This window comes from Phyllostomus discolor, chromosome 5, assembly GCF_004126475.2.
Source record: "Phyllostomus discolor isolate MPI-MPIP mPhyDis1 chromosome 5, mPhyDis1.pri.v3, whole genome shotgun sequence".
Taxonomy (NCBI): domain Eukaryota; kingdom Metazoa; phylum Chordata; class Mammalia; order Chiroptera; family Phyllostomidae; genus Phyllostomus; species Phyllostomus discolor.
The window spans coordinates 17,249,949-17,273,440 of record NC_040907.2 but is presented as its reverse complement, the minus strand read 5'-3'; the positions used below and the strand labels follow the sequence as shown (position 1 = coordinate 17,273,440).

The window sequence follows — 23,492 nt, the reverse complement described above, 5'->3', positions numbered from 1 at the left end:
AAAAAGGTTGTGGGGTTTGATCCCTGGTCAGCTGGGGCACATTTGAGAGACAAACAACTGATGTTTCCGTTTCTCTCTCTCTCCCATCCCCTCCCTTCCTCTCTCTAAAATCAATGAAAAGCATCCTTGAATGAGGATTAAAGAAAAATTAAAATTGACCATGGTAATTGTTGCACGTATCTGTGAGTATACTAAAAACCACTGAATTTCATATACACTTTAAGTAGGTGAATTGTATCATATGTGAGTTATATCACAGTAGTTACTAAAAAACTAACTACCAACATAGGCAAAAATATGGATGAATCTCACAGATGCTGAGCAACAGAAGCCAGACATAAAAAAAGTACATACTGTATGATTCCAATTATATAAAGTTCTAGAACAGGCAACACTGTAGTAAAAACAAATCAGAAGCATCACCTGGGGCATGGTGATTGACAAGGAAAGGACACCTGGGAACTTCCCAGAATAATTAAAAGGTTAGTCTATATATTGATGGGAGTATGGTTACACGGGCATAGCTGTTTGTCAGAATTGTACAATCAGGGTTAGTACATTTTAATGTTTGTAAATGTTACCTAAAAAATGGAAAGGGATGGGTAGAAAGCAGGGGGTGTATAGAGGAAATAAGAATGGCAGAATATTAACAGTTACTGAAATAGGATGATGGGTGCATAGAGGTTCGTTATTCTGTTCTAGTCTGTTTACTTCGTATATATTTGGAATTCTCTCTAATAAAGCCCTTTTAAAAATCTTTCTTTCCTAGTATAGATTCATGCAAAACTTGGAAGACTGATTAATGAAATGAACAACCATTGATCATATAGTTGAAAAGTCAGGTTCAAGACATATATATGGCCATCACAGCCTTGGTGGAAAAAAAGGACAAACCAAAACATATACGTACCTGTGATGCTACAGTAAGAAAGACACACACCAAAACTATTAGTGCTCTGGTAGGACAACAGGAGATTTTTTTCCTCTCTGTTCCTTTGTATTTTCCAAGTACTGTATTGTAAACATTTACTGCTTTTATAATAATGTAGAAAAAGCTGTTAGGAACCACCTTTGGACTGAAAGAAACCTGAGTTTGAATCTGGCTTTAATACACACAGTTGTGTGATCTTGAGCAAAACTATTTAGCTTTGAGCTCCTGGGTTTTTGTTTTTTAACCTGCCAGGTAGGTGTATATAATGGTATCTGTCTCATAGGGTAGCTGGGAACATTAATGAGGTAATAATGCATTGTAGAACACAGTACAATCCTGCACACATGGTAAGTGCTCAAGAAACACTGGCTACTTCTTCACCATTACATGAATAGTACCCACCTTAGCGCTGCTGTGAGAATTACATGGGATACCTGGATAATTTACTAAGTGTGAGTGATAATATTATTTCCAATAAGAATAAAATTGTTTAAGAAAGCCTTCTCTCAAGAAGTTAAACATAGAGTTAGTTACCATATGAACCAGAAATTCCACTCCTAGATATATACCCAAAAGAAATGAAAACATATGTTCACATAAAAACTTGCACACAAATATTCATAGCAACATTGTTTATAATAGCCCAAAAGTAGAAACAACCCAAATGTCCATCAATGGACAGATAAAATGTGGTATATCCATAGAATGGAATATTATTAAGCCATAAAAAGGAACGAAGTTTTGATTTATCTTACAACATGGATGAAACCTGAAAACACTGTTAAATGAGAGAAGCCAGTCACAAAATATATTATATGAATTCTTTTATATTAAATGTCAAGAATAGGAAAAGCTGCAGAGACAGAAGGGGGATCAGTAGCTGCCTCGGGTTGAGGGAGAAGATGTGTATAACTGGAGTGGATGGTGATCGCTAAAGGGTACAGGTTTCTCTGGGGGGCAGCTGATGAAAATGTTCTGGAATTAGAGAGTGGTGATGGTTGTACAACTTTGTAAATATATTAAAAACTGTAGAATTGTATACGTTAAAAGGCTAGATTTTATGGTATGTGAATTATATTCAATTATGAAGAAATTTCCAAACTCTTTCTTTTCTCTACCTCAAAATCACAACTTATGAACATTTAGTCCTCACCCTTTCCTTTCTGTGTCTGCCTCCTACCATGAACTGTACTTAATTATGTGTCTTCTCTTTCTTAAAATACTAAAAACATCCTGAAGGCCAGCTCTTCATCTGATTCATCTATGGATCCTCCTAGGTTTCCAAGGAGTGATGTGGGCTTAACAGGTGCCAATGAATACCTATGGAATGAATAAAAGCATGACTACCTTACATATACACAGTGTTTTATACCTATCAGAGTGTTTTGTTCATGCTTTTAATTTGAACTTTACAACAATCCTGTGAGGAAGTTTGAAAGTTATTCTCATCCCCATTTAATGAGGGAGAGCTGAGGCACAATGCCATGTGGTGCTGAGGAAGAAGTCCTGAGATCCACAGTCTTGTGCTCCAGGCCAGGCTCTGCCTCCAATGGGCTGTATGATCGGCCCTCAATGAGGCATTTCACCCTGTAGCCTAGTTCCCCATCTGTAAAATGAGAGGTAGACTCTGAGATGAGCTACAAAACCCCTTTCAATGCCACTATCCTATAATTCTGAGGACACACTGCAAGGGAGTTGAATGGAAGTGGAATCCAAGTCATCTGTATTCTCTTTCCTCTGGACATGCTGCCTCCCAATGCAGGGAGCTGCCCCCAGCAGGAGTGACAACTGACCCTTTTTCAACATTCTGAATTATGCAAAAGAGGTATGCAAGTTTCCGTTCACTCTATTTGTGGCGGTTTTCATATTGGAGTATTCCTATGTAGTAAAGGGAAAAAAATGCACTTCCAATGCATAAAGGCCATTGGAACTAGCATAATAAAATAAAAAGAGTTGGGCTGTGGAGTTGACAGGTTCAAATCCCAGTTCTGCCACCTACTTTCTATGTGACAGTATTTCTAAACCTTGGTTTCCTAATCTATAAAACAGGGATAATAATGCCTACCTTTGCAGAGTGATAAGGAATGGAAGAGGCATACATGTAAAATACCTGCCACTGAGCCCGGTAAATATTTATAGAACATTCTAAGCATTTTACAAATGTCATTTTACAACCACCCATAACCACCCTACAGGACAGGTACTATTATATCCTCATTTTAAAGATGAAGGATCTGAGGCATAGAGATGTTTTGTTTGCCCAAAATGGAGAGTCAATCTAGATGGTTTAAATGCAGGACCCACACCGTTGACCATTAAAAAATAGTTACTGGCCCTGGCTAGTGTGGGCAGCCTGCAAACTGAAAGGTCACTGGTTCAGTTCCTGGTGAGGGCACATGCCTGGGGTGCCGGCCAGGTGCCTGGTTCAGAGCATAGGAGAGGCAACCCAGTCAGTTGATGTTCCTCTCATGCTTCAATGTTCATCTCCCTCTCTTTCTTCCTCCCTTCCCCTCTCTCTGAAAATAAAGGAATAAAATCTTTTTTTTAAAGAAGTAGTTACTATTACTATCTGTAATCTGTAGTCTTGCGTAAAAGAAATTTGCCTCCTGCCATTCGTTAGGGTTAAGCTAAGGAATCACAATCACCTTGACTCTGTTGGTCTCAAATTTAAAGAGTGCACTCCAGTGTCATGGACTAAGCTGGCATAAGGACAGCACCTGGAAAAGGTGCGTTTGGTAGGACAGGCCCATCAGGAAAGCATCTTTGGAAAAAGGGTTCTTTGTCATCTTTGAGGCTCCAGGCTCAAATGAGTCCATGTGGGGCTGACTGAAGCTTTCTCTGTGAAAGTCCATCCTAAGAAATCCTTTACTTGGTGGAAGACTCTGAATAAAAACTAACCTTGATGTCTTCCCTGCCTGAACAGGTTCTGTTTTGCCATTTGAGCCTTGTGAAATTAATTTCCTTGATGTTTTCAGAAGTCTGCTTTTCAGTGGTCACAGTTAATTTACCTGCCTTCTCCCAGGGCCACAATTACTTTATGACAGTGGAATGGAACAAGAAGAGAGAAGGAAGGGAGTGCATTTTTTGAGAATGCTGCCTTCTCCACCTGTATTTAAGAGCATCTGCAGCCTTGGATTTTGCCTTTAGCTTGCATCTTTCCAAATCCTGCCCTGATTCAAAGTACTTTTCATAAAGAAGCCTTTGAAGTTTCATCCTCTAACTTTACTCCTAGCAGAAAGGTCAAAGAATTAAGCCAACAAATTTGGAAGCACTTCCTTCTAATTTAGTTGCAGCTGTGCTACATACAGATGTCTGACTCAAAGGGGAACAGGTAAGTCATCAACACCCAAACATAAAGTTACTTGACCAGAAATGCCTGATTCCCATTCTGAGAAAGGCTCTCTAAAAAGTTCTGAGTTATGCACCGTTTTATGCTTTTTGAAAATAGAATCTGGAGATGATGAATAAGGTCAAAATTCGACCAAAGTCCTGATCCTAACACAGTGCCTCCAGAGAGCCCTTACAAAGCCACCTGGGCAAGGTCCGACCCTGTTCTGCCCCACCCCAACCCCAAGAAATGGGGTTAATACCTCCCCAGATGGCTGCAGGGAAGATTAAGGGTTATTATTCTTGGCCTCTAGCTCTGTCACAGCTCTAGCAGTTGTGACCTTGTTCATCCTAAAATAAGACAACTATAAAAGTGCAAACAGCGATCCCTGAATCTGACACTACAGTAGGGTGAGAACTGTCTTTCTACAAGGCCTCTGGCACTGCCTCCTATATTCCAACCTGTTGGCTGAATCCTCCTCTTATTCAGACCTCAAGTTTTTAAGGTATTAGTCACTAATGCCACAGAGCCCTTTGAGGAGTCAGCAGCTATTACTAACAGCACAAAGAATGAGCCCCAGAGCTCTCAGGGTTTCGGTCAGGTCTGAATTCACCCTGAACAAACCAAAGAGGTACTCCTTTACCCCATGCCTGGACTCCTGAGGGCAACCGGTGAGGCCTAGTGGAAAGCATATATTGCATCATTTAGTCCTCATAAACCCATTTTTAAAGTGGATGCTGTCACAAATCTCATTTCACAGAGAAAACGGTAGCACAGAGAGGACATGTGATTTACCCTAGGTCACACAGCTAAGAAAGAGCAGACAAAGGCTCAAATATCAGCGCTGCTACTACTACTAGCTGTATAGCCTCCAGCATAAATTTAAATTTTCTGGAACCCCCTGTTTCCTCATTTGTGAAGTGGGGATAATGATAAATACCTACCTCCTAGGGGATTTATAAGAATTAAATGAGATATTATAGGAAAAATGTAAGTACTGTAAGCACAAACTTTTTCACAGATCAAACTGACAGGATTTTGATACAATTTTAACAGGATTTAAAATACTAAAAGATCACTTAATCCAATTATCTGCGTGAACTCCTACCTACAGATCCTTGATAAGAAGTGGCAAAGGCTCTGCTTGAATACCTCCAATAATGGGTAACTCACTCCCTCACTAGGCAGCCCATTTTGTTTTTGGAAAGCCAAATTCTATCCTATCAAGCGGTCTACCCTTTTGGAATTTCCATCCTTTGATCCTAGTGCTGCCTTCCAGAATCACACAGAGAAAGTCCAGTTCCCTTTCCACATGACAGTTCTTCAAGTATTTGAAGGCAGGTATCATGTTACCCCCCCACTTTTGGCTTTGGTCCTTTCAGCTCTTCCTCATGTACCACAGTCTCAGAAGAGACAGACCTGGGTTTGAACTCTGATCCTTTCCCTCACTAGCTGTGTGACCTTAAGCAAGTTATTTAACATCTCTGAACCTGTATCTTCATATGTGTAATACGCAAAATGATTCTCATCTCACAGGGCAGCCATGAGGGTTAAGCTGGATAAAGCAAGAACACTACTTAGGACAGAGCCTGAGATTCAGCAGTCACTTTTTGGGATGTATGCCTATTAGTATGTACCTCTTAAAGTAAATTAGTCAGAATTAAACGTAACGCCAAGGGACTGGTTTCTGATGGCAACTGCCAGGGCTTGGGGTCTGGAAGAGCTGACTGAAAGAAAGCACAGCCTAGGAGCTATGCGGGCCATCTGCGACGGCAGCCCAAAAATGCAGTGGAGAAGCTGGGAAGTTGAGGATGAAAGAAGAAAATGGGATGTACCATTAAACCAGTGACACAGAAGAGAAGGTAATTATCACCATGTTACACATTGTCTATCACTTCTTCTCAGAGACCCAGAGCTCCACATGTGGGCCACATTTCCCAATTCAAAAGGGAGAGAAGAAAATAAAAATAATTAAAGTTCTGAGTCTTCCCAGTAGTTGGCCCCTCAAGATCCACAGATATTTATTGAGGATCTTGAGTTGTATCCCTCAAGATCCTGAAATTCAGGTGTGTGAAAATACCTTATACAGGTTGTCCCATGAGTCAATACTGAGTTCCTTTCAGGGAGAAAAACTGTCAGCTGGGTGACACCTCTAAAACTCCAAACTAGCAAAATTGTAAATGTTAATACCATCTCCATAATTGACACATATTCTCTTTCTTTCAGTAACCCCAAGGGAGGGAGTCCCAGGCAGAAGTATGGATTGTTGTTCAGTTACTCTGCAGCATTGACCCAAACTGAGATGTGACTTGAACAAAGTGCCCTCAGATAGGTCAAAAAAAGGAAGGATGACAAGACTCCATAATTAAGGCAGCATGATCCCAAACTATGGCAGAAAAGGTCATTTCCCACTTGCCAATGCAACACAACAATCTGCAGAATTCCTGAAGAAGGAATTCACCATTAGACTCAGCCCAGCAGAGCCCTAACAGTTACTCTCTGGTCTGTCATAGAGGTTCTATAAACAGCCAAGATTCAATTCAATCTCTTTAAATATACAAGAATTATGCCCTGGCTGGTGTGGCTCAGATGCTCGGGCATCTTCCCATAAGCGAAAGGTCGTTTGAGTCTGTGTCAGGGCACATGGCTGGGTTGCAGGTTCAGTCCCAGTTGGGGTGTGTAGGAGAGGCAATTGATGGTGATGCTTTCTCACATCACTGTTTCTCTCCCACCCTTTCCCTCTCTCAAAAATAAATAAATAAATCTTTAAAAAACAACAAAAGAACCCCTTTTAAATATATATATATATATATATATATACACACACATTACATATACATATGAATTACAAGAAAGAATAAGCCAGAAGAATTCAAACCAGAAATAGCCTTAAGTAGTTCCTTCACCTAGTGAACAGAGACTGGCCACTCAAGAAGAACTGTAAGGTACAGAAGAGCCTAGTGCAGGCCACTGGGAACACCTGTGGCCTAGGTGGGGTTTTCAGAATGTCTCTAAGTCAACATGTGCCCTCAGAATAGTTTTCTTCTCAAAACTGCTTCAAGTTTTGTTAAAAGGAAACTTAACTGTCATGTGGCCCTGATCATCCATCTACCTTCCTCGGAAAGCCTGGCCAGGTTTCTAAACTCATAAACTTGAGAGGAAAACTTTAAAGTTGCCCTGCCACTCCCTCAGGAAGCTAAAGAAAGTCACAGAAGAAAAGGACTTTGAGGAAGATATTCAAATGAGGCTGTTAGACATCAGTCGTAAGTCCCCATACTCTCCTCTACAGACCCTGCTAGTACACCTGCAGAGGAGAGCCCGAGGGCGCTAAACAAATTCAACCTGGCTGACAAGGGGGCGTCCGTCCCACTGAGCTTTCAGTAACAAGAATTGGATTATGCAGGTTCGAAAACTCTTCTACTCCACACTTCCTATTTAGCCTTTTAAGTGACTACTGAATAGCCCCCGTCCGAAGTAAAGGCCCTCTGTACCGGCGTTACAGTCGCCTGGTGGAAATACCTTGGCAGAGTTCAGTTTGGTGCCAGGATGGGTCACGGAAGGCATGTGCGGCTGCCAGAAGCCTGGACACGGACACACACACGAGACAGAGAGAGAGAGAGGGAAAGAGGGGAGGGAGGTGGGGAAGCGAGAGAGAGAGAAGAGAGAGAAGGAAACTAAGAGAACAGATCAGGTAAATGTTGCCCTCCCGGCACTTTCACCTGCTCCATTTTTCCTGAGACGCGCGCCAGATCAGATGTCAAACAAAAACTCCGCAAAAAAGTGCCGGGACGGGACGACTTCCACCTCTCCCACGGCAGAGGTTCTCCCGACTCCCCAAGCCTTTCCCTCAACGTCCCGGCCAGCCCTCCGTGACCATCCCAGCCCCGGCCCACTCTGCCCTCCGCCCCAGAGAGGCCTGAACCGGGCTCGGGACATCCCAGAGCCCCCAAGTGGGCGAGCTCAGGCCGCCGGGCCGACAGGGCTGGGGCCGGCCCAGAGGGAGCGGCCCGTGTGCCGGAGCACCGGGAGGCAGTCCTCGCCTCCGCGGCCGCGGAGGGCAGGGGCCGGCGGCTACCCGTACCTGTCAGGCCTCTTCTCAGGACCGGCGGCGGCGTAACTTCAGGAGCCCATGTCAGTCTGGGGGCCCGGCCCCTCTCCCGGGAGGGGGGGCGCGGATCCCCGGGAGGGGGCTGGTGGTCCCAGGCACCTCTAGCTCCTGCCCATGCTCTCCGCCCGGCGCCTGGCCGGGGCCGGACAGCGCCTCCGCCCGCCCCTGCGCACCGTCTCACACCCGCGCTCACACACACTCACACTCCCTCGCGCGCTCTCACACACGCACTCCCCTCCCTTCTCTGCTCTGTTTATCTCCTCCAGCTGTCTGGGGACCCAGGAGAAGCCCAGCACCGCGCCTGCGCCACGCAGTCTCCGCCCCCGCCCCGCACCCCCAGCCGGCCGCTACGCTACGGAGACTGCGTCCCACCGTTTCCAGAATGGCGAGCCGGGTTCCCCCACCACTCGCGCGCGGTCAACGTCTGCTGCCGGCGGCGCCTACTAACATGCTAGTGGGGGAGCCCCGCACCGCCGCGACCAATCCGCTTTGCCGCTCGCCGGACCGGCAGCCAGTGGGCGGGAAAGCAAGACTAAGCCCTGGGCATCGTGGGAGTCGTAGTTTTTCTCTGTGGAAGAGTTCCTGGAGCGTGGGCCCACCCCACCCAGTTGCCCTTAGTTACTCAGACGCACTTCCCACCCTACATCCACGTAAAATGCTTCCTGAAGTCGCCTCTGTGACATACCTAACACTCACCCCTGGCTCCCCAGAGCCCTATGCTGTCTCCCAAGAGGAGCCCCAGAATTGCGGGACCCTCAGGCTAGGGCCCCAGGGTTCCCCAGAGCCAGGCTCAGCATACTCCTTCCTCTGGGAGGCTGAACATTCTTCACTCTTGTCTTCCGGGCATGAAGGAAGGGAAGAAAAAGGAGTCAATTCAACACGAAGTGGCCTAAAGGGGAGCCAGCCACACTCTCTCTGGGAACCCTAGGGCTGATGGAAGAGACAAGATACCTCTGAGGCTGGTGGAGGCACTGCTGTTCCCACTTCCGGTGAAGAGAAGCAGTTCCAGCCTTTTTACCTCCTTTCTAAGGAAGTTCCCAAGGTGACAAAGGGGGCATTATGCTTAACCAGGCCCCACCCTTGAACAACCTCAAGTCGGAAAAGGAAGACAATGTTATCTTCTGAAAATGGAAACTTGTCACTCACCTATAGGGTGCAATTTGTCGTATAATAACAATACTTTGCTTTTATTGAGCATTTCCTTTGTCAGCACTGTAATGAACACGGTTCCTTAGATAGGTAATCTTACTATCTGTGTTTTGCAGCAGGTGAAGCTGAGGCATAAAGAGGTTAAAACAACTGGCCTGGGGTCATAGAGCTGATAAGGAACCAAGTAGAAGTTCAAACCCAGATCTGCCTGATTCTAGAGTCCAAGCTTTCATTTTTTGTTTAATCTCTTTTATTGTATTTTTTCCATTACCATTTAATCCCCTTATGCCCCCCTCCTGAGTCCAAGTTTTTGAACACTCACCCATCCCTCAAGTGAGAACCAAGCAGCACCGGCCCTCAGGAAGGACAGGATATACAGTCGTATGATACTTAATGATAGGAATACATAGTGAGAAATGTGTTGTTAACTGATTTTGTCGTCGTTCAAACATTATAAACCTACTTGGTATAGCCCACGCACCTAGGCTATATGATGCATCCTCTTGCTCCTAGGCTACAAGCCTGTACAGCATATTATTATACAAAACAACATGAGATTAAATCAAGCACGAGAGAAAATAATTCAATCAAGATACTTGGTAAACTTGAGATGTATGAGGCTGCTACTACCAGAGCAACATGACATACTGTTTTACAGCAAACTTTTTTTATAAATAGAAAGTGTACACTCTTAAATAGTAATAAAAAGTTTAGTATAGTAAATACATAAACGTGACAGTTGTTTATCATTATCAAGTGTTATGCACTACACATAAAACTGTATGTGCTATACTTTCATATTACCAGCAGTGCCAGAGGTTTGTTTACGTCAGCATCACCACGTGGGAACTTCTGGCCAAGATGGAGGCATAGGTAGATACACTTTGCCTCTTTCATGGCCAAAAGAAAGACAACAACAAATTCAAAACAAAACAAAACAAAACAAAAACAGAACTGCCAAAAAAATGAACTGTACTGAAATCCAACAACCAAGGAGTTAAAGAAGAAACATTCATTCAGACTGGTTTGAGGGGTGGAGAGGATGGTGGCAAGGCAGCGGCTGGAGAAGCCGGTGATCCCACATTTGCATGTGGATAAACCAGGAGGAACAACTAAGGATGGAGACAGACAGCACAACCCAGGGTTCCAGTGTGGGAAAATAAAGCCTCAAAACTTCTGACCATAAAAACCTGTGGGGTTTGCAGTGGTGGGACAAACTCCCAGCCTCGCAGGAGTGTTCACTGGAGAGACCCACAGGGTCCTACAATGTACGCAAACCCACCCACCCAGGAATTAGCACCAGGGGGGCCCAATTTGCTTGTGGGTAGTGGGGGAAATTACTGAAAGTGGGCCAAGAGCCAAGCAACACTGTTCCCTCTCTGACCCCTCCCCCACATGTAGCGGCCACCATGCAGCACACGGATTGCCCCACCCTGGCAAATACCTACGGCCCCACCCCTTGCAACATAATAGGTGTGCCAGAACAACAACAACAAAAGGCCCAAATGAAAGAACAGATCAAAGCTCCAAAAGCAGAACTAAGTGAGGGAGAGATAGCCAACCTATCAGATGCAGAATTCAAAACATTGGTAATCAGGATGCTCACAGAAATGATTGAGTATGGTCACAAAATAGAGGAAAAAGTGAAGGCTATGCAAAGTGAAATAAAGGAAAATGTACAGGGAACCAACAGTGAAGGGAAGGAAACCAGGACTCGAATCAACAATTTGGACCAGAAGGAAGAAATAAACATTCAACCAGAGCATCGCCACAAACTCATGAGTAATGTACTGTGCTACACAGTTACTGCCGGCTAAGACTTCACTAGGCAATAGGAATTTTTCAGCTCCATTAAAATCTTATGGGATCAATTGCTGACTAAAACATCATTATGTGGCGCATGACTATACATATCTCGTATTTATAGTGTTTGTCCCATGCTTATCATTCCATGAGTTGCTTGCTTTTTCTTCTTCTGTCTCCCTACAGCTAAGTGTTTGCTTCCCCTCAGAGCACTCTGAACAGCTCAGCCAGGAGTCAGGCCAGAAGTTCCTGCGGGTTCAGTTCCTTGCTGAAGTGCAGCGAGGGCTGCAGCAGATCAGTGACCACAGTGGCCTCCAAGGCCATCTGTGAATTCTCTTCAGGGCAGATGATGTGAGGGTTGTTACATTAGTGGGAGGAAACAAATATGGAAACAAATACTATAAAGACAACGAGCAGTTTTTTTGGTCTTCATGGATGGGTGATACATACTCCTGAAAAGAATGGTGAAAACACATTCTGTGATGTGGATGAAGCATGGTGCCCCCCGAATGGTATTGTTCGCTTCATTGTATAACTGCTGCTCCTCTATACATGATGGTACAAATGAATCTACGGCTTGTAAATTCATTCGGACAAACTGTAAATTCAACATGAGTGGCATTCCAGGACAATATGTACCTTATTCCACCACTAGAAAGAGTACTCAGGAGTGGGTCTCCCCTTCAACACCTTATAAGACAATAAAGAACAATTTAAACATGTAAAACATACGGCTTTTCATGTAATTGCATTTATACTACTTACTGTTAACCTGATTAAAATTATTTGATTAGAAAGATTACAAATTAGTCTGAAGCTCCCAAAAGGTAATTTCTCCCTATTTGGAGGAATAAGAACTTACCCTTGTGAAATTAGCTTTGTGAAATGCCTTTCTCCTGGAAATGTTGTGGGTCATTTCTCCTGATCTCTCCCCGACATATGTCCCACTGAATATAACAAGTTGTAAACCTTGGGCCTAGAAGAAAGCTTTGAGATCATCTATCCATAGCTGCCCAGGTTCAGCTAAAACCCTGGTTATGGTCACTGGGTCAATTAAACTGAATACCAGCTAACATTTATCGAATATTTACCATGGGAGGCAAGTGCTAATTAGGGATTTAAGTAATACTCTCACAAATTACATAGCTAGAAAGTGGTACAGTTGGTATAAAAATCCAGATTATTTGAATCAACAGCCTCAGTTTTAAAAACTCATTCTATGCTGGCATTGCCCTAGAGGATCTTAGAAATACCAACAGAGAAGTGTGGGTGAGATTTCTGTGACTTCTAGAACACTCTGTGGCATGGAGCAGACACAGTAAATATTTGTTGTCAGAATGAACTTTTGCTGATAGGGAGTGGATGATAGGAAGAGAAAGGATATTAATAATAGCTACAGCTACTATTTATTGATTATTTTCTACCAGGAACTCACTTGTTCTCTCATGAACTCTCTTTTCTATATATATGAATAAATTATGCATATATGATATACGTGTACATCTATGCACACACGTATACATTCACAGACACTAACTTATTTGATCCTCGCAACTACCTTATGAGTTAGGTATTATTCTCATGGAGGCTCACAGGAAGGTTAAGTTCAGAATCAGACACCCCTGCCAGCCATAGGTGTTTCCAGATCAATTTAAGAGAGAACTTTCTAACCACTGGAGCTGGATTACTTTGGAAGGTTGTGAGCTCTCTGTCGTTGGTAATATTCAGGTATAGGATGTACAGTCATCTGTCTAGGACACTGTAGAAGCAATTATTGTATTGTGTAGGTATTTAATTAAGTGACCAATTCCAATATTCTCTGATTTGATCCCCAAGTGATTAGGGCACATACAAGAAACAACCAATGAATGCATAAATAAGTGGAACAACAAATTGATCTCTCTCCTCCCCCCCTTCTCCCTTCTTCTCTTTCTCTGAAACATCACTATAGCCCTGGCTGGTGTGGCTAGGTGGACTGAGCACCAGCCTGTGAACTAGAAGGTTGTAAGTTTAATTCCCAGTCAGGACACATGCCTGGGTTTCAGGCCAGGTCCCCAGTAGAGGGCGCACAAGAAGCAACCACATGATGTTTGCTCTCCACCTTTCTCCCTCCCTTCCCCTCTCTCTAAAAATAAATTAAACATTTAAAATAAATTAAAGAATAAAACATCATTATTATCTGTACTTTCCTAAATGTTTGAAATAGTTTACAATGAAATGGTTTTAAAATTCTTAAAGTTTAAATGAGGGGACAAAAATCCATCTTGACACAGGTCTGTCTAAAAGATAAAGGTCCATATCTGTACTATGGTAGTGAACAGGTACCACTTTTATTGTTTTTAGAATTTGTGTTCGCAAAGCCTTTGGGAATATGGTCCAGATCACTGTTAGAAAAGGTTGAGACCCACTGAATTCAGTTAGTACCTTCATTTCATCAAGAAGAAAACTGTGGCCTAGAACAATCTGGTGACTTGTCTAAAGCCACAAATTGCTAGGGGCCTGCTTCTCTGTCTAGTCCAACTGGTCGGTCAAGAGTATCCAAGTTCATTTTAAACACACAGCACCTGCGTGCAGCTGTTACCTCTACTTGGAATCACTCCCTAATTCCCATTTGTCTTGCTGATCTTCTGTTCCTTCTCTAAAACCTGACTTAGCTAGACTAAGAAAGAACTGGCCAATCTCATTCCCAGCCTTGGGTCTGAAATTTAGAGTCAAGTGGGCCCTAATCTGCTCCCTGCTCAGCACCCTCAGTTTTCTGTTCGGCTCTTCCTAGGAAAACAAGTTCTGTCTCTCAGGACAACACGTTTTCTTATTTGTGCTGCTCGGATCATTAGGCAGTTCTTAATAATAAAGATCTTACACTTATTTGTCTCAACTCTGTACTCTGTAGCAACGTAGATTTGAATATTAAATGAAGTGATGTGTGCAAACTGTAAAACCCTAAGCCAACGTGGTGAGAGGTAGCAGGAGTGGTAGTCATAATGACCCCTTTTACCCTTAAAAAACTTCAGCTAATGAATACATCTCTCATGTCCCCACTGTGTCTTCTCTTTCTTAAATGAGAGGTCTCCATTTCCTTTCAATTACGCCAATAAAGGGGCAAAGATTGCCACTAGTGGGAATATTCAAGAGATTATATCAGGGAATCCTATGGCTCCCTGGCTAGTGTGGCTTTGTGGATTGAGTGCCGGCCTGTGTGAACCAAGGGGTCGCCAGTTTGATTCCCAGTCTAGGGCACATGCCTGGGTTTCAGACTGGGTCTTCAGTGAGGGGCGCATGAGAGGCAATCACACATTGATGTTTCTTGCCTCTCTTTCTCCCTCCCTTGTCCTCTCTAAAAATATATAAAATCTTTAAAACAAACAAAAAAAGGGACCCTATGGCATTTTCAAAAGAAACATTTTGAAAATGTCTACACAGTGATGGCCCCACTAGAATAGTTAGCAGATTGGTTGAGACTGTTTTCAGTTGCAAGTAATACATAACCTAACCAGTACTGGCTTTAACCCATGAGGTCGAGTTTTCTCACATAACAAGAAGTCCTGAGGTAGATGATTGTTGTAACATAATTCATTTCTTTCTTTCTTTTTTTTTTTTCCTGCTCCAGCATCCCTCAGTTTTTCTCTGAGGTGACAAAATGGTTTCTGCAGCACCAAGCATCAAATTTATGTTCAAGGCATAAAGAATAGGGAAGGGGCCCTGGCTGGTGTGGCTCAGTGGATGGAGTACTGGTCTGTGAGTCAAAGGGTTGCGGGTTCAATTCCCAGTCAGGGCGCATGCCTGTGTTGCAGGCCAGGTCCTCGGTAGGGGGCATGCAAGAGTCAACCACACATTGATGTTTCTCTCCCTCTCTTTTTTCCTCCCTTCCCCTCTCTGTAAAAATAAATAAAATCTTTAAAAAAAAAAGGAATAGGAAAGGGGAAGCAGCACTAGCTGCTTTTTGTTAAGAAAGCAAAAGCTTTTTTGAAGCCCCTCAATGGATTTCTGCTTATATCTCACCAACCAGAACTGTCTTGTAACCATCTACAACAGGTCTGGAAAAGTCTGAAAAGTGATTATTTAGCATTTCCAGCCTCTGCATTGCCAGAAGGGGCAAAGGAAAAGAGGTCAATGAATAGACATCAGATTAGCCAATTAGGGGTAATCTTCCATAGTTTTGGCAGAATGCACAGTCCAGGAATCAAACCCAGTTTTATATGGTTAGACTCTCAGTGGTGTCACAGCTCCCAGTATCGATTAAAATCAGGGAAATGACTCCTGCTAATCAAGCTCACAAAAAACAGATCAAATGGAATCCCAATGTTTTCATGTGTAATGGGGGACAGTTGTTAACCTTACAGACAACAGAGCAAAGTTCCTTTCCCGGGGAGTAGGTTAGTGCATCCAGACACTGGAAAGCCAAGATCCTGTGACCTGTTGGGCGAGCAGATTATTTCACTTCTCTATGCCTCTGTCAATAGGGTGTACCATGTGCCACCATCCACTCGACAAGAATTATAAGGAGAAATCAGCAGTACGCATGTGGAACAGATTGAAATTATGAAATTCAAATTTAAAAAAACAACAAATCAGCCCTGGCTGGCGTAGCTCAGTGGATTGAGTGCAGGCTGCGAACCAAAAGTGTCGCAGGTTTGATTCCCAGTCAGGGCACATGCCTGGGTTGCAGGCCATGACCCCTAGCAACCACACATTGATGTTTCTCTCTCTCTCTCTTTCTCCCTCCCTTCCCTCTCTAAAACTAAATAAATAAAATCTTGAAAAAACCCAACAAATCAGAGAATAACACTATGAAACTTCAAGACTTACTACAAAGATATAATAATCAAGACAATGGCGAAGTAGACAAACAGATCAATGGAACAGAACAGAGAACCTAGAAATAGATCCACACAAATATAGTCAACCGACTATATTTCACTATCATTTACACAGGAGCAATGTCTATTCAATGGAGAAAGGATAGTCTTTTCAACAAATAGAGCTGGAAAAATTAAATATAATATCCAAAAATACGAATCCTGGTCTATACCTTTGTACTATATATAAGAATTAACTTAAAATGGCTCATAAGCTTAAATGTAATGCCTAAAACTACAAACTTCCAGAAGAAAATGCAGAAACAAAGTTTTATGACTTCGAGTTAGGCAATGATTTCTTAGATATGGCAACAAAGAATGATCCATAATGAAAAGCATGATAAATTGGACTTTAAGAAAGTTCATAAAAATTAAGAACTTCTGTTTTTACAAAGTTACTGTGACATGAATAGGCAAGTCACAGATAGAGAAAAGATTTGCTAATCACGTATCTGGTAAAGCACTTTTATGGAAAACTTATGAAGGAGATCTATGACTAACTCTAAAAACCCCAATTGCCAGACACTGTGCTGGGTGTGGGGGGTGCCGTAGTGAATGAGACTGACCCAGGTTGTGGCCCCATGGGGAAGACTAAGGCCAAGATTTAAAAAGGAAAGGCAATGTAGCACAAATGGCCCCAGGCTAGGGGAAGTATGAGGAATGATAGTGGCCCATAAGAGCCTTCCTAACCTAGTTCTGAGGCATGAACAAAAGGTTACTGAAGAGTGACATTTGAACTCTAGCCTCCCAGGAAGATCCACGATATAAACATTTTATTTTAGTTGATGCACACATACCAATTTTGTCTTTTCACAAAATTCTCCAAACCCTTGCTACTTAAAATGTGTCATCACCAGCAACATTAGTATCAACACAGAGTTTGTTAGAAATGTAGATTCATAGGCTTCATCACAGACCTACTGAATCAGCAACTGCATTTAAACTGGATATGCATAGAAAGTTTAAGACGAACTGTTCTAAGGTACCTTGATTACAGAAGCTGTGGTTTTTGGACTTCATTCATCCTTAGCCCCATTAGAATGTCAACTCCATGAAGGGAGGACCTTTTTTCCATCTTATTTTCTTCTGCTTGTATATGGTTAAAAACTCAGGCTGAGAGCTGGGAAACCTTATGCATTTAATCCTACACCTTCCAATGCTCTCACAGAAGATCCATAGAATACTAAAGCTGGAAGAATGAACCAATACTGTCTGGTAGAACTACCTGTGATAATGGAAATGCTCTAAATCTCTGCTGTCCAGTATGATAGGCACTATTCACAACTATCTATTGAGCATTTGAAATGTCTAGTGTGACTGAGAACTGAATTTTAAATTTTAGTTAAGGCCCTGGCCCAGTAACTCAGTTGGTTTGAACACTGTCCTGATACACCAAAGTTGCAGGTTCAATCCCTGGTCAGGGCACATTCAACCGGTGAATGCATGAATGAGTGGAACAACAAATCTCTCTCTCTCTCTGTCTCTGTCTCTCTCAAATAAATTAATAAAAATAATAAACAACAAATAAATAAATAGCCATACTATATTGACATCACAGATGTAGACTAATCCTCCAGTCTATGGACAGAAAGACTGAGGTTCAGGAAAATGTCAGTGACTTGAGTAAGATCACACCATGAGTAGAGATAGGCATCTAGGTGTGATTTGATGAGCATTGAAAATGAAGTGCACTGAACTCAGAAACAGACAGACCTAGGTCTCTGGTACTGATTCACCCATGACACTAGGAAACTTGGATAACTTCTTTGGGCCTCAGATCTCTTCTGTAAAAAGAGGCATTTGCGTGCTCTAAAATCCCTACTAAATTATTCGTGTTGAATGGTTCTAATTGGGTGATTTGTATGTCTCCTTGTATCGTGCCACCTAGTGGTAAACTGTGAAGCCTACATCTCCTCTTGGATCAAATTCTTAGCCAAGAATAGAAACCGTGTGAGGTTACCACTTGCTTACTGTGAGTGATTTGGCCATCAGATCCTCCCACTCGCATCTACTGTCTTCACAGAGACATAGGCAGCAGTTCAGTGCTGACACTGCTAGATGTCCCAGGGCTTCTCCTAATTATCTCTCACCTTTTGCACCTGTAGGACCAATGCTTTGGTGGAGCTGTACTTAATTTACAAGTCAAAATTGACCTGTCCTGCCCGGGCTGGTGTGGCTCAGTGAAATGAGCACTGGCCTGTGAACCAAAAGGTTGCTGATTTGATTCCCAGTCAGGGCACGTGCCTGGGTTGCAGACCTGGTTCCAGGTTGGAGTATGTGCAAGAGGCAACTGATCAATGTTTCTCTCACACATCAATGTTTCTCTCCCTCTTTTTCTCCCTCCCTTCCCCTCTCTGTACAAATCAATAAATGAAGTCTTTTTAAAAATACTTATATCTTGGACAGTTTTGAGAATTATAAGTAACATGTACTTAGTGTATAATAGGTGATTAATAAATGGTAGTTAGTTGTAATCACAGTAATAACGTACACCTCTTTGCTCAGCAGCGATTTCTAAACTCTAGGGGATGCAGAAGAGCTGTGGAAGATGTGATATCAGCTGGCTTCTGCACTGGTTGTAAACAGCAGCTACCACCCGGGAGCAAGAGCAGATAATTGGAGGCAGGTTATTATTAAGTTCAAAATGTGAGGGTCATGGCCTGTGAGTGCTGCAGGGGCACAGTGCCAGGAAAGATAATAACCATTGTTACGTCTACATAACACTTCAGTGTTTACAATGTCCATTACACATCTATAATTTTACTTACAATGACCCTAAGGTGAGTATTAATGTTATCATCTCCATTTTACAGAGGGAACCAAGGCTCTCAGAGGCAAAGTGACATGCACAAGGTCACACTAGGAGGTGGCAAAGGTGGGACTTGAGCTAGGGGCACCCTGCATCCTGACTCAGAGGTGGCCTTTTTTTTTCCCCCATCCTCCAGAAAGTTTTCTGGATGAGTCTGGACTTGAGAGTATCTTGAAGGGCAAGAGGTATTGAAGAAGCAATGGAAGCTTTTCAAGCAGTGATATCCATCAGGAATTCGATGGAAAAGGATGGAAAATTAGACCAGGTCACAACTGGGATCCCTCCAAGTGGGGAGACTGTCCTCATTTTATACACTAGGGATTCCTAACCCAGTCTGGTGGGACGGATGAGGTTGGAGGGCTCCCTGGAGAAAGTAGTATCTAGTCTAAGACCAGAATGACGAGCAGTCGGCCAGAGTTCTCAGGTAAAAGAAATATTGTGACCACATTGGAGACATGAGCACAGTTCAATCAGGCAGGAGCAGAGTATGGTTAAAAGTGAGGCTGTGGCCAGTTAGGGAAGGGCCTTATAAACCACATTAAGATCCTAGATTTTATATCAGGCCACTGGAAACTCAGTGGGGTGTTTACCCAGACAATTTGAGCTTTAGACCAATCACTCTGATTGCAATGTGGAGGCTGAATGGCAGGGGCCAAACTGGAGGCAAAGACTGGTGATGAGGCTGATGCTGCAACCCAGGCAAGAAAGGAGGGCTGCCTGGTAGAGGGAACACAGCAAGGATTGGGAAACATGACAGATTTGGGAGACAATTTAAGAGGCAGAAATGGGCCGGAGCTGATGAATTGGAAACTGGGAGTTGAGGATGACTTCTGGTTTCTGGCTGGAGCAGCTGCATTGGTGGCTGTGTCAGTCCTGGAACTGGGGAAGATGAGGGAGACGTAGTCTGTAAAGGGAGAGCAAAGGAGTGAGGCTTCTAAGGGTGAGAGGGACTTAGCAGCTGATGGGGATTTCTCAGTGGAAGAAAGTAGAGTTTCCCCGTTTTCTTCACTCAACACATTAGGCACCTGCTCTGTGCCGGACACTAGGATCACAGCAGTGAACCAAACAGACCAGGTCCTTGTCCTCCTGGAGTTTAAGGTCTAGTAGGCGGAGACACACGATAAACAGAGAAATAAGTACAGTTTAAATCTGTGTACCAGTGGACCCACGAGGTTCAAACCCGTGCCGTTCAAGGGTCAAGTGTGTATAAATATGTCAAGATATGGTAGGTACTATGAAGACAAATGAGACACCGTAAAGGGGTGTGTGTGATAGAGGTTGCTCTTTGGATACAAGGTAATCAGGGAAGGCCTGTTTGATTTTTAGGCAGAGACCCAAATGAAGGGAGGGAGTAATATGGTGAGGGCACACCCTTCTTTGGCAAAACAAGGGCAAGTCTTTCTTTAAGGTTGAAAGGTTCTCTGCATGCTGTGGCCATTCTAGCCATGGCAGGGGGCAAGGTCAGAAATGGGAGCTGGATACCCAGTAAAAAACTTGGATTTTACCATAAAACCATTTCCTCTTCCCCTAAAAGGCGAAATTCCCCCAAATCATTTTTTGAGTCCATGCTTCTAAACAATTGAACTGGCCTTCTTCTCTTCCAGCTCTGCCACTTAGCAGCTGCATAAACTTTGGCATGCCCCTTACTTTCTCTGAGGCTGTGTTCTCATCTGTATAATGGGTATATTAGTACAGAGTTTCTGTTAAGAGATTGCTCAATAGTGTTAGCCTTTTCTTCTCCCCCCTAGAAGGATAAAAGACACAAAATGGAGAAAACTGATTTAATTGAGGTGTGAGAATCTGATACATTCTAGCACTGAATTCTCATAACTAGACTGCTGCTGGTAGGAAAAGGGTACACCGTACATTCATTCCTTCGCCTCCTTTTTCTCTCCCCTCGTTTCCTTCCCCCAGCTCCTGACCTGGATGTATTTTTTTTCCAAGCAGGCCTGATGAAGACAGATTGATAATGGATGATTTTCCTGGAGTCCTGATACCCTAGATTCTGCCCCCTCTCCTTCTGCCTCTAAGCCCTCTTCCCCCACCAATGGACTGCTTACATTTCATTATGGGAGGAAGGAATGAACAGAGGGGGTGTGGTGGGAGAAATGACTCAATCTGGAGTAGGTTGATTTTTACATAAGCTCTGCCCTTTAAATCCCTGCTAGAGGGTATCTGTGCTGGTTGGGCCACTCCAGCCCTTACCAGGTGTTACATGTTGTAATTCTGAATGTTGTGTCTCTGAAGAGAACCGATCTAGGATGGGGTATGGGTGGCAGGGTGGGCAAGGTAGGTCATCATGTCTGTGCTCGTGATTTAGATTCATGCCAGAGCTTGGCCTCTATGGGCAAAGAAGGAAGAGCTCGTGGAAGGAAAGGGCTGTGGACAAGGGAGACTCAGGAAGCAGAACTATGTGACCTTGGCTGAATCACTGTGCAATCAGCCACACCCTTGCTTAAGAGCCATCAAAGGCTACTGCCACAGGATAAAGTCCCAAAGGCTTAACCTGACCCTAACCTACAATTTTGGTTGGGTCTCTACTCGACTCCACCCCCTGCCCAAGCTTCCTGCAATGCAGCCTCATTAGAGGCCTCTTGGAATAGCAAGACCTCCTTTTTTTTTTTTTTTTTTATGTCTTTCTCCCCTGGGTTTCATATATATTGTGAAGGGGGTGGGGAGGGATTCTATGAAAACTAACATAACAGGGTAATCTGACCATAAATTCCTAGCTGAGCAGGTCATGGTGCCGAGTCATGCCCCAGGCATACACTTCTTTAGTACTAGGTTTACCTTTGCCTCAGGGAAGCCGTGCCCATTGTTCTTGTGCATCTAGGTCAACATACCTTTGAAATGCCAGAAGAAATAGCTCTGGAAGACAAAAAAAAAAAAAAAAAAGCCCCAAGAAGAGGGTTTTAATCCTCAGGAGAACATAGAATCTTGTTAACTATCCAGTAATCCAGTCCCTGCCACGGTCTCTCCAATATTCCTTAATTTGACGTGCATAAAAGAACCTGCAAAAGTGTTATTTTCTAGAGCATTTGAAATCTTGCTCCCTGGCAGATTGGCTCAAATAAACTCACAAAAATTCCCTACAAGTTTGGGTGTTTCTTATGTTGAAAATACACACATGCGCACACACAGGATATATAAAAAATAAGCTTTTGCCCTGACTGGTGTGGCTCAGTGGGTTGGACAACGTCCCACAAACAGAAAGGTTTGCTGGTTGGATTCCAGGTCAGGGCACAAGCCTGGGCGGAGGGTTTGGTCCCTGGTTGGGGCACAGGAGGCAACCAAGTGATGTTTCTCTCCCACGTCGATGTTTCTTTTTCCTTTTGTTTAGATTTTATTTATTCGTTTTTTAGAGAGAGGGGAAAGGAAGGAGGAGAGGGAGAAAAACATCAATGTGCAAGAGAAACATTGATCGATTGCCTCTCTCACACCTGCAGCTGGGGACCCGGCCCATAAACCAGGCACAAGCCCTGACCGAGAATCAAATGGGCAATCTTTCAGTCTGCAGGCCCGAGCTCAATCCATTGAGCCACACCAGCCGGCACAAATTGCTGCTTCTCTTCCTCTCTTTCTCCCTCCCCTTACCACTCCCTAAAATAAAATTTTTTTTTTAAATTAAGCTTTTCTTCAGCTAAAGAGCTAAGAGATATTGTCCCATTTTTCTCTCCTCTTTATGCCCCTCTGCCCCACAACTCCCTCCCTCCAGCAGTCCTCCTCTAGGTTCATGTCCATGGGCCATATATGTAAGTTCTTTGGCTTTCCATTTCCTATACTATCCTTAACCTCCCCCTGTCTATTTTGTACTTACCAATTTATGCTTCTTATTCCCTGTACTCTTTCCCCTCATTCTCTCCCCTCCACCTCCCCACTGATAACCCTTCATGTCATTTCCATTTCTGTGATTCTGTTCCTATTCTAGTTGTTTACTTAGTTTGTTTTTGTTTTTGTCTTCTTTTTAGGTTCAGTTGTTGATAGTTGTGAGTCTGTTGTCATTTTACTGTTCATAGTTTTGATCTTCTTTTTCTTAGATAAGTCCCTTTAACATTTCATATAAGGGCTTGGTGATGATGAACTCCTTTAACTTTACCTTATCTGAGAAGCACTTTATCTGCCTTTCCATTCTAAATGATAGCTTTGCTGGATAGAGAAATCTTGGATGTAGGTCCTTGCTTTCCATGACTTTGAATACTTCTTTCCAGCCCCTTCTTGCCTGCAAGGTTTCTTTTGAGAAGTCCGCTGACAGTCTTATGGGAGCTCCTTTGTAGGTAACTGTCTCCTTTTCTTTTGCTGCTTTTAAGATTCCCTCCTTATCTTTAATCTTGGGCATTTTAATAATGATATGTTTTAGTGAGTTCCTCCTTGGATCTAACTTGTTTGGGACTCTTTGAGCTTCCTGGACTTGTACATCTTTCCTTTGCCAGATTGGGTAATTTTCTTTCATTCTTTTTTCAAAAAAGTTTTCAATTTCTTGCTCTTCCTCTTCTACTTCTGGCACCCCT

General features: G+C 43.3%; 1 protein-coding gene and 1 pseudogene across 3 annotated transcripts in view; one reads left to right on the top strand and one right to left on the bottom strand.

The window, feature by feature from the left end:
• WDTC1 (WD and tetratricopeptide repeats 1) overlaps positions 1 to 8,660 on the bottom strand; it is a 65,118-nt gene extending 56,458 nt beyond the window's left edge. The window contains exons 1-2 of one of the 3 annotated variants that reach the window (XM_028511139.2): positions 8,341 to 8,646; positions 7,779 to 7,840 (exon numbers count right to left, since the gene is read on the bottom strand). The gene's annotated coding sequence lies outside the window, so the exon portion shown is untranslated. Of the gene's footprint in view, positions 1 to 7,778; positions 7,841 to 8,340 lie in introns of all 3 variants that reach the window. The other 2 variants (XM_028511138.2, XM_036025574.1) reach the window with 2 other exon arrangements.
• A 2,746-nt stretch (positions 8,661 to 11,406) lies between these two features.
• LOC114496884 lies at positions 11,407 to 12,044 on the top strand (annotated as a pseudogene).
• Positions 12,045 to 23,492: the final 11,448 nt, after the last annotated feature.